This window comes from Heterocephalus glaber, unplaced genomic scaffold (assembly GCF_053883595.1).
Source record: "Heterocephalus glaber isolate CG9 unplaced genomic scaffold, H.glaber_assembly_v1.0 deba00001719, whole genome shotgun sequence".
Lineage (NCBI taxonomy): Eukaryota > Metazoa > Chordata > Mammalia > Rodentia > Bathyergidae > Heterocephalus > Heterocephalus glaber.
The window spans coordinates 4559153-4571495 of NW_028258432.1; positions in this window are offsets into that span (position 1 = coordinate 4559153).

Consider the following 12343-nt stretch of genomic DNA (forward strand, 5'->3'; position numbering starts at 1 on the left):
TATTTAGCTGCCTTTTTTTTCTTAAGATAATTTCTTTGAATTTCACTCATGCTGCATCCAAACAAATACTTCATTCCTTTTATTACCAATAATATTCCACTGTATGGATATATCGATTTTGCTTACTCATCAGTTGATGGAGAATTTAGTCACTTTCAGATACACAAATCGAAACCACAATGAGCTAAGTCTTCCTATACACTAGATGGCTAGAGTAAAAGTATAGACAATTGTAAGTATGGGGAAGATATGAAAAATTGGAGTTCTTATACTCTGCTCGCAAGAATGCAAATTTGTGCAGCCACTTTTCAAAATGCCCTCAGTAACCTCACCTTACCACCCCCAACTCCACTCAACATCTGTACTCAAGAGAAATGAAAACATATAGCTACTTAAAGATGTAGATGTGTATAGAAACATCCTGCTAAAAGTTTAGCTAAAATTTATTTAACACACTTTTTTTACAAATCTATTTTCAACATAAAAGTTGATATCTCAATTTCGTGTATCTTATCAAACATCCCACATGACACAACTTGTCTGTGGGAGGATTCAAAGAGGAATACTGTAATGATTTTTCCCCTTTTGGGTTGTCATTTCCCTGAGGAGCACATTGTTTTTTCTCTTTTTTTTTCTTGTTGTTTCTTATTTGTTTTCTTTGATTTTTAAATATCATCCAGAAAGTATCATTAAAGCAGAATTTCTATTTCTGAAAAAGTATCATTGTTACATATATTTTTTAATGTAATCTTAAATATGACAACAGAAGAAGCACTTCTTACTATTTCGGTGATGAAACACTTTGTCTTTGTTACATCAACTGTAATCAAAATTCTCATTTTTAGTGACTTCTCTCACTTTTATTTTTCTAAGTCACCAAGTCAGCAAGCTTTGAAGACACTTCAGTTATCTAAAAGGTATTCTTTCTCTTTGCTTATTTTCACTTAATTTCTCTCTGCCATGACTATGTCTTCCTTTGTGTGTTTCAAGGGATCCTGCTTCTTAATGACTGTCACTGTAATAACTGTCTTCTTCTCATTTCTAACCTCAGGTTTAAGGTATCCTAGACTCAGGAGAAAAAGACAGGAATGATCATACGTAGAAAAATAGGAACAGACCTGCCTTACTGAGGTAGTCAGAAAGCTAATCATCAGTAGGGAAAAACAAGTTGCTTATTTCTTTTCACCTAAGGTTTAATCTGTTCCTAATCAGATCAGGAAATCCCCAGTGTTTTCCATTCACCAAAGTGAAACACAGTTTTCAGGGATTCAGGATATAAAATGTAATAAGCACTCTCAATTGGAAATGTACATAGCTTTTGAATGTGTCATTCACTCTTTCTTTGTATCCCTGTACAGATATTTTTCATCATCCACAAAAGATAGGTTCCAGGTCCTTTGAGAATCATGCAATCCATGGATGCTGAATTATATTTGCATATAATCTATGCTCATCCTCCCATATACTTTATACCATCTCTAGATGACTTGTGATATGTAATACAATACAAATTCTATGCAAATAATTGTATGCTATATTATGTAGAGAATTATAAGAAAAAAATCTATTCATATTCAGAGCAGATAGATCCCTTTAAAAACTATTTTCAGACCACTGTTGGTTGAATCTGTAGTTGTGGAACCTGTAGATACAGAAGGCCAACTACATGTGGGTAGGAAAGTGCGAGGAACACAGTAGTTTATCAATGAACGTTTTAAAAACCAACAAATTATAAAAGCCAGAAGGAGAGCTGAAGCTGCAGGGAACACATTCTGAATTCTGAAAGACTTTGAATTAAAATAGAGGAGTGCTTGGATACAAGTTTCTGAAAGAATTTTCTGGTCTCACTGTGGAGGATGAGCAGGAGAAGGACCAAGATAAGACTGTACCTTCATAAAAAAGGCACACACTGAGGGTCGGGGATTTAGCTCAGTGGTTTCACCACCTGCTGCGCAAGCTCAAAGACCCAAGTTCGATCCCTGGTACCAAAAAAAAAAAGGCACACACTGGAACTAACCCTAGGAATGAAGACGAAGAAACAGAATTTAGGAGACCCAGAGGAGGATGACTCAATAGAGCTGAATAGCTCAGGGGACATGGAGGGAGATGGTAAGAGAGACCCCAAAGATGCTGCCCATGTGTGAGGTTGTGCTGGGGACCCATGGAGGTACCTTGGACCTGGGCAGGAACTTCCTTATGTGAGGTACAGGAAGGAGAAGCTAGGCTTGCAGTCATGGAGGCTGCTGTGCCTGAGGGACTGTGCAGTGATGTACCCACAAGCGATGGACCTGCGCCATCTGGATCACAGGCAGGGCTTCAGCCAGGCCACGTGTGCTGGGAGTCATCAACATAGAGGTCCCAGTGTAATTGTTTGGAGCCAATGCATTTCCAGGAAAAAAGAGTTTAGAATAAGAAAAACATTAAGAATTGAGCCCTTTAGGAGAACAGAATGTTAGACATAAAGGAAATCCCTCACCTTAACTAGAGGGGCATGATCATTCAAGAAAATTTGCCATTTTGAATAAAACTCCCACTGTCCCTGTTACTGGTTGAACTGTGTCCCCTCAAAATTCTTGTGTTAAAGAAATCTTTTCTCCCTTGTTCTCAGCAGTTTCTGGGTGGGTAGGTTGCCTCATGCATACTCACCCTGTCTCCCTACCCCTGTACCCAAGAATCAGGTCATTCTAGCACATCTCAGCCATGACAGAGAACCTAGTCATTGCACACGTAGCTCTTCAGTGTTTAGGTTCAGGCTTGCTTGACATACCCCAGGTGATAATACCATTGCCCTTGATCTGTTCATTAAAAAAAAAAAAAAAAGGTTGTAGACTGTGACAGTATTTCCAGCTCAAAGTTTTTAAAAATAAGTAAGTTGAAAATAATTCTCAGAAAGGTAAGAATGAGAGTGACCATCTCGTCCCTGAATCTGCCCCTTCTTGCATGCTAAACTTCCTGGACTTTTATCTGAGCAAACATAGAAATCCTCCTTGTGACATGAACAGATGGATTCTCATTATGTGCTTGTCATATTTTAAAGATTTTCCTATAGCTCTCTTAAATATGCAAGCCTCACAATGATAATCTGTACATTATTTTTAGCTTTATCCTAAATTGTTACCTTGAAGCTTTATTCTTTACCATTATTTGATATTAGCCTGGATGACTTATAAAAATCATATTTAAGAGATTACACTTCAATTCATTCTCAGATTTTATCCTTTTATACTGTAGCATAGATTTTTAATTAAGTTTTCCACTCGTAAAACCTATCTGATTTTTACTTCACATGTTATTCCTCTCTCTCGGCCATCACGATTAGATGATTCAGAAGGGGGATAGAGCTCACTGGTAGAGCACTTTCTTACCATGTGTGAAGCCCTGGGTTCCACCACTAGCACAACAAAAACAAAAAAGATTAAGTTATTTATGAGTTGCATTTTTAATATACTCCTCTCCTTCTTTAACTATACTACTCTCAGCATTTCAAATTTCTTTCAGAAAACCAACCAACCACCTAACCAAACAAATGAAACTCCCTAAATTCCATCCATTCCCAGATGATATTCTGCAGCTTACCCTGGTAAGCCGATGGCCCAGCAGCAGAAAGTGATGTTATCATTATGTCCTACATACTGTTATATAAATGTTATTGAAACTTTATCACATGCCAACTTGGGCAAAAATGTTGTGCATATTTTTGAGATAAGACAGCAATCATTAAGTTAGCTCAAGGAATAGATCTGGGAGTAATATTTCTCACTTTTTTATTGTCATTATTATTGCTGTGAAATGTAAAATTCATAAAGATAATAATATTATGCCATGAAGTCAAACTACAGGATATTGTCTCCTACGTACAATCGAAGAGAAAAAAGATATCCTCTTCTCAGTATTAACTTTGATAAAAATTTTAATTTAAAAAATAAAAATAAAACAAGCAATATCTTTGCTCTTTCACGCACCAAGTACAATGCAGGCTTATTTTAAAATTTATTTTCTATAAACAGATAATGGTTGTTCTCTTTTATGTAGTACAGTGTAATCTTTTCAAAATTATATATTTTATAATTAACAGAACATTTAAGTTATCTATTATCTCAAATATCCAACTTTTCTTTTTGATGTGAACACTACAATTGCCTCATACCTATTTTAAATTTATAATACAGTGTTGTTGACTATAATTACCTTTTGTGTAATGGAACACCAAAACTTGTTTTTCTTTTCTGGCTGTCCCTTTATACCTGTTAACCAACATCTCCCTAGCCACTCTTCAGCTCAACTTTCCCTAAGGCCTATTAACTACTACTCTCTACTTCTGTGAGCTCAGCTATCCGTATATGCGTGAAGTCAAGTGTCATTTGTGTTGCTGTGCTTGATTTTTTGGTTATGTTCTGTTTTTCACTTAACATTATAAGTACCAATTGTATGCATGTTGCTGCAGAAGACAGAATTTCATTCTTTTTAGGGAGAATAGCATTCTATTGTACATTCATACCACATTTTCTTTATCTGCACATCTGTTAATGAACACTTCAGTTATTTCCCTACCTTGGCTAATATGGATAATCCTGCAATAAACACAGAAGTACAAGTGTATCTTTAATATATTGATTTCATCTCCTTTGGATATACTTCCAATAGACAGATTTCTGCATCATATGGTGGTTCTATTTTTAATATTTTTATGAATAATCACACTGTTTTTCAGAATGACTGTAATAATTTATATTGCAACCAACAGTATATAAGAAGAGTTCTTTTTTCTCCACATCCACCTAGAATTTGAGCTCATCTTTTCAATGATGGCCATTGTAAATTTGTACCTTCCTGATAATGAATGCTATTGAGTATTTCTTATATACTTGACTATTCATATACCTTTTTTATTCAGTATTTGTGTTCACTTTTAAATAGATTATTTGGGGTTTTTTTGTTTGAATTCTTGAATATTCTAGGTATTAACTATTTGTCAGATACATAGTGTTCCTCATTCTTCATTCTAATTATTTCTTTTGTTTTGCAGATCTTTTTCAGTCCATTGCAAAACTAATTATCTGTTTTGCTAGATTGCCTGTAATTTTACACTCTGGTCCCACAATTTCTTGTCAGAGAGTTTCCCTTGTTTTCTTTTATAATTGCATAATTTAGTCTTTTACATTTAAGTCAATCCATTTTCAGTTGAACTTTTATACAGTAAGAAACAGAGATCTAGCCTCATTTTTAAAAATGTGGACACCCAATTTTCCCAGCACCATTTATTAAATAGAGTTTCCTTACCCAAGTGCATTTGTCTGTAATCATGTGGGTTTATTTCTGGGTTGTATCATGTTCCCTTGGTCTATGATCTATTTTTATACAAGTACCATTCTATTTTGCTTACTATAGCTTTGTAATACATTTAGAAGTTGGATAATATGGTATATCTGGCTTTGTTCTTTTGCTCAAGATTGCTTTGGTCATTTGGGGTCATTTTTGAATCCATATACACTTTAGGACTTTTTCCTATTTCAGTGAAATATGATATTAGAAATTTGATAGGGTTTGCAATAAATGTGTAGACTGCTCTGGGTTATATTGGCAATTGAACAATATAAATGCATCCAATCCACAAACATAGTTGATTTTATATTATTTGTGTCTTCCTTAATTTCTTTCATCGTTGTTTTATAATTTTCATTATAGAGATCTTTCATCTCCTTAAATTTATTCCTAATTTTTTGTAGTTATTCTAAATGGGATTTCTTAATGTCTTTTTCACATAGTTCAGTATTGGCATGTAGAAATGCTACTGAATTTTATATGTTGATTTTCTGTCCTATACCTTTATGGCTTCATTTATTATCACTTTCTTGATAGAGTCTTTAGGATTTTCATATACATGTCATATAAATATAAATATATACATATATTTTCTATATTATGTCATCTACAAACAAAGGTGATTTCCAAAAGCCTAGTTTGTACTGTAGGATCTTGTTTTGTTTTGTTTCTCACTATTAAATGTTAAATCAAAGGCCTTTGCACTGAGATACATCCCTAGCCTTAATTTTTTATTTTAAGACAGAGTCTCACTAGGTGGCTAAATTGCCCAGGCTAGACTTGAACTTGCAATCCTTCTGCTTCAGCCTCCCAGAGTGCTGGGATTACAGGTGTGCACTAAATTTACAATCTTGTTTTATTTTTTATTTAGCTTCCATAGGGATTTCTTTTTTTTTTCTTAAATTCTTTTATTGGTATATTTTAGTTATACAACACAATTACATTTCTCATTGGGAACTTGCACCTTTACATGATGCATCTTTGTTCTTATTTTTTCCCCATTTCTAGCCCTCCCTTCACCCCCTCCACCCTTTCCCATTTACAAAGACCTCAAAGAACTAGGACTGGAAGTCCCATTTGACCCCGCTATTCCACTGCTGGGGATCTTCCCCAAAGAATTAAAAGAATCATTCCACAGTGATATATGTGCACCCAAGTTCATAGCAGCACAGTTTGTGATAGCTAAAACTTGGAAACAGCCCAAATGCCCATCAACTGGAGACTGAATAAAGAAAATGTGGTTTTTTAATAAAATGGAGTACTACTCAGCCATAAAAAATGAGAAATTAGAGACATTTATAGCTAAGTGGATGTACATTGAGGCGATACTCTTAAGTGAAATACAACCTTGTTTTTAGCAAAGCACTTTATATATAAATGTACATTTTACAATAACTTCAAAGTTAACATGAAGTAGCTCTTTAATAAATAATTGGCAATAGACTTCTTCAATGGGATGGTGTTAAGTATAAAACAATAGTCTATTCCTTTAAGGGAGTGGATTAGTTCAACAATAATTTAGAGTATTTTATCAGCGAGAAAGTAAGGAGGCATTCATCTCAAAACAACTCTTTGGTTTATAAGGAACTGAGTGTTATATCCCAAAGCTAGTAAGTGGAAATTATTTTTATCAATACCCAAGTTAACCACATCATCCTATTCCTGTTAAAGAGAAAAGAAGTGTTTAGCTAAGGGCAACTTCCTTTCCAAATATTATGAATTGAAATCTAGTAGACTACAAGTTGTTAATAAATTTTATTTTACTACTTCAGAAACCCCATCTTAGTTTAGCCTGGTTTGTTTTCAGTTCTAAGTTCCAGGGAGAGAGCACTATTGAAGACTCTCTCTCCTCTCTCTCTCTCTGTCTCCTTGCCTGTTTTCTTCAGTCTCTCACTCTGTCTCACACACACACACACACACACACACACACACACACACACAAGCATGATCATCCGTGCTTAGGGAACTGTGGTTTTTTGTTGTCTTCCATTTTAGTCAATGATACACAATGCTTATATTTTCTTTTTCTGAGTTTGAAGACAATACATTAGTGGGATTATGGTGCCATCATGTGGCTACATACAGAAACTCATTTTTAAATCATTTTTTCACTCATGAAATATTCTAAATGTATTTTAAAAGTGTAGAAATAATATGACCAAAGCATATGTAGCCAAGATTTTATTTATAAAATCCTCCATTTGGTTTGTTCTTATTTTTTTGAAAAAGTTAGTATATTTTAATTAAAGCCATGCAAAATATTTTCTGTTTGCATATAAAATGGAGAAAGTATTTGAATTTTGAAAAACATATATACCTTTTCAGATATAGGGATGACCCATGGAAACTCTGAGACTTGTCTGAGATAGGATCATTATTCACATCTGTGCCATGCATTGTGAACCATCAACCTCATTGTTCCCTGCTGGCTAACCATGAGGAGAATAAGAAGAAGGTTCCCTCCATCAGTGCGACAATAAAAAGATCTTTAGATACTGACGTCTAGAAATTACTATGCCCTGTTGAGACCCACTGCTATCCACTGACAAAATCTCTTATGGAAAAGGAGTTCAGAATAATGAGCTACTGAGTTGAGGTGCTCTGACTCACTTTGTCAGTGTGATGGTGTTCTAAATATAATTGTAATTTAAATTTCTATTCAAATTTTAAAATGTCAAAATTCCATTTGTTTTCAGATAATTATCATTTAACTTGCCAGATGCCGCTGGTAAATTGCTTGAATCCCATCCCTCAGGGTTATTCTGCTTACTCATCCTTAGCCTGCAACCACAGTTTGTCAAGACTCTCTCTTCCCTCCCCCTCCATCTCCCCCATTCTTATTACTTCCATCATGGACTACACACAGGTGCTGTTTATCCCAGCAGAGAGCTGAGAGCTTTTGCCACTTTCCTCTTATCCTCCAAGCCCCATGCTTACTGCTTTCCTCCACTTCCTCCAAGAAGCCACCGTCGTAGCACCCTGGCCTGTGCTCCTGACCAAGGCCATGACCACCCTGCTGGGTAACTTTCCCCTGTCTCTTTTTCATCATTCAGTCTTCAGATCACTTTCACGTCTTCAGAGAAGCCACTCCTTATCAGCATACCATATATGCCCCACGTCATTCTCCCACCCCAACACTGTTTTCTGCACACTTGTCTCAAATTCAATTTTTTTCTTTATTTAGATTTCTCTGAATAAAAGAAGAGCTCCAGGCAAGCCAAGGTCTTTGTGAGTTATACAGCACCTCTCTCATGCTCTTAGACAGAAAATGATTTGCACCAAATCAATCTAATGTACCCAAGCTAGTGTAAAATCTATTTCTCCCATCTTACTGAAACTTTGCATACTCTAACCAACATCTCCTCTTTCCCTATCCACGTGACACCCCAACCCCTGGTAATCAAGTTCTACTCTCTGCCTCCGAATTCAAGAGTTTTAAATTCTAAATATAATTGATATCATTCACTGTTAGCCTTTATTTGAATTTCTTCACTTAGCATAATGTCCTCCAAGTTTATCTGTCTCAAATGAAAAAATTTCTTGCTTAATAAAGGTTGAATATTATTTTATTGTACTTATAGCCCACAATTTCTTTTTTTTCTCCCCCCCCATTAACTTTATTGGTACATTTTTGGTATAAAATACAGTTACATTCATCATTGGGATCTTGTACCATTACATGAGTCTCTTGGTTCTTATTTTTTTTTCCCCCTTCCCTTGCCCTCCCTCCACCCCCTCCACCCTTCCCTATTGGCAAAGACCTTGTTTCCATTTTTTTTCCTCTTCTCATATTTTTTCCTTTCCCTTTTTTCCCTTCCCCTACCCCTCCCAATTCCCCTGCTCTTTTAGACCTTTTCTTCCTGTTACACAATATCAGTTATACATTTTTTAAATTACAATATTAAGATCTAGGAGATATTACCACAGATTTTTACAGAATGTAAAAGGATATAGAAATCATATTACAAAAATCTGTTTTGAAATAAATTTGATAACTTCTAAAAAGTAGCTTAGAAGACAAATTAATGAAACTAACTCTGGAGGAAATATAAAATTTGAATAGCACCTATTAAAGAAAGTATATTCCTAGCTTGAAAACCTACCTATATGACAACAGCAGGTTCATAAACATTTTAACTGATAAATTATATCAAACAATTAAAGCAGAAAAAAAAAAGGAATACTTCTCCCCTCATTTTAGGAAATCGACATTGTGCTAATCCTAAAACTGGATAAAGATAATAGAAGAAAAAAGTATGAACATAGATAGAAATTTGTTTAACAAAACAAACTATTAGAAGTCAGATCTGGCAGGATGTAGAAAGTGGTTTTGTCACAGGGATGGCAGTGTTGGTTCAGCATTGGAAGATCCACCCCCAAAAGTCATCATTTTAACAGAGGAAAGGAAAAAGCCATATGATCCTGTCAGTAGTTGGAGAAAGAGTATTGGACTAAATTCTGTAGCTGTTCATGGTAAAAGCTATCAGGAGCCTAGAAGCAGAACAGAACCTTCTCAACAGATCAAAGACATGTACTCCATACTTCCAACAAAAACTCCTTCTATGAATGGAGATGATACAATGCTTTCCTCCTTAAGGTGGGGAACGAGGGCAGGTATGCTTACTCTTTATCTGTCCATTAGACTTTGAAACCTAGTCCCCACCAAAATAGTCTGGCAATAAAATGACACAACTAGGATAGGATTGACAAGGCAGAAGCAAAATCTTTATATGTAGATGAAATGATCATCTACAGAGAAAATACTAAGAAATCTCCAGGAGCCCCTAGAACTTGTACTTGAATTTAGCAGGATTAGAAAACACAAGATATATATAAAAATTCAGGTCTGTGTACACTTGCTATAAATGAAGAACTGGATATTGAAATTTATAAGATATGTAGGAGTACAAAGGACCCAGAAAAGCCAAAAACAAAAACAAAAACAGTGTCGGAAGATGTTTAGCACCCAATTTTAAGACTTCTTCTAAAGCTACAGTAATCAAGGCAGTGTTGGTGTAAGGAAAGACATACAGATCATTGGAATAAAACAGAGAATCTAGAAATAGAACCACACATATATGGTCCACTGAGTTTTGAAAGATTATTTAACATTAGCATTTTATAGGATATAAACTCAATTCAAGAGCCGAGGAAGAGATAGTGTCTTCAGCAAATGGCACTAGAACACCTGGTATCTGTATATAAAAAATTAACCATAACCCTTTATTTCCATACATGAAAATAACTTGAATGGATCTATGAACCTAAATAAGAAAGCTTAAAAGTATAAAACTTTAAGAAGAAATTATAAGGGAAAATATTTATGAAATTCAGGGTAGGCAAGAACTAACTAGGATACAATAAACATGATGTATGAAAGAAAAAACTTGATAAATGAGAATCCATCAAAATTTAGAACTTTAAATGACATCATTAAAATGAAAAGTAGTCCTTAAACAGACCATATTTACAATGCATATAACCTATGAGCAGACTACATAAAGAATTCTTAGAGCTCATTAATAGATAAACCAATTAAAATGTAGACATAAGAAGATGATAAATAGCCAGTAGAGCACAAGGAATGGTGTGCAATTCTAGAATCAGAAAAATACTAATCAGTACAATAATAAGATTGAATTATACACTCATTAGGGAGATGAAGTCAAAAGTTTTAAAAGCCTTGTCATGACTTTTTCTTCTTGTTGGATTCTCCCCCTTTGCATTTAATTTGTCACTCCCAATGGATTCATTCTTCTGGGTTTCCTGAGCCCACAATCTCTTGATGGATATGAGTTGCTGCCAATATCTGGGTTATTTCAATAATAGTACTGTGAATACGGGAATGCAAATATCTCTTCAATATACTTGATTTTTTTACATATCCAGTAATTTGGTAGTAGGATAGTGCATCTGTTTTCATTCCTTTTTGGAGAATTCCCACACTTTTCACATAATAGAGTACTAATTTACATTCCTACAAACAATTGTACAGGATTCCCTCTTTTCCAAATTCTCACCAACACTTACTATTTTTCACAGTTTTCATAATAGCCATTGTGACAGATGTGAAATGACATGATGTGGCTTGAATTTGCATTTCCAGGAGGGTGAATGATGATGGCATGCTTTCCTATATCTGTTGGCCATTTATATGTCTTGTTTGGAAAAACAGCTCTTCGGGTCCTTTGCCCATTTCTAAATTGGATTGTTTATTTAGTTGCTACTGTGTTTTTCAGTTACTGAAACTATTTTACACACTTAAAATTTGGATGATTGAGCGGGTCTCTGTGGGAACAGGAGCACTCTGAAATCACTTCTCAGATTTCCTAGCTTTCTTCAGAGATATGTTACTCAGTGAGTGACCACATGGATATCATTTGCCTTCTTTCATGCTGCCCCAAGCCCAAATCTCTCATTTTAGTTTCCACTGTTGTTGTTTCTCCAGTACCTCCTACTTTCATCCTAACCTCCAACATTCATTCATATCAGAGGATACAAAAGCACAGACACAATTCCTGCTGTAGCCCCAAAAGAGAACTGGATTCCTCACTAATTCTCAGATTGTACATATGCACTGAGCGCTAATAATAAACTTAACACTCACTAAAATATACCTAATTACAGGCAAAAACTGTTGGAAAAAGTATTTTTAAATCATTACAGTGCTTACTTTAAGTTGGCTGATTTTATTTATGTTACCACCAGAGAGCACAATGACATTTGTTAATCTTTTCACCTTCCATTGATCCATAATTTAAGGCATGGTATAAAATAAAAATAAGGATAACTGAAGCTGAGTTTAGAAAATTCTTTCATTTTATTTCTGATCTTTATTTATTAAAAATCCAAAGGCATTTCAATTTTGTTTTTAAAATGAGATACGAAAACTTTTTGAAAGTGTGTTTTTAAATGCCATAATTATATAGTTTCAAAAGTTTTGTTTAACATTGATCCTGGTATTAATTTGAATGGCTCAACCTTTAAGTAAGTTCATATAGCATCTATTTATTTCTGAATC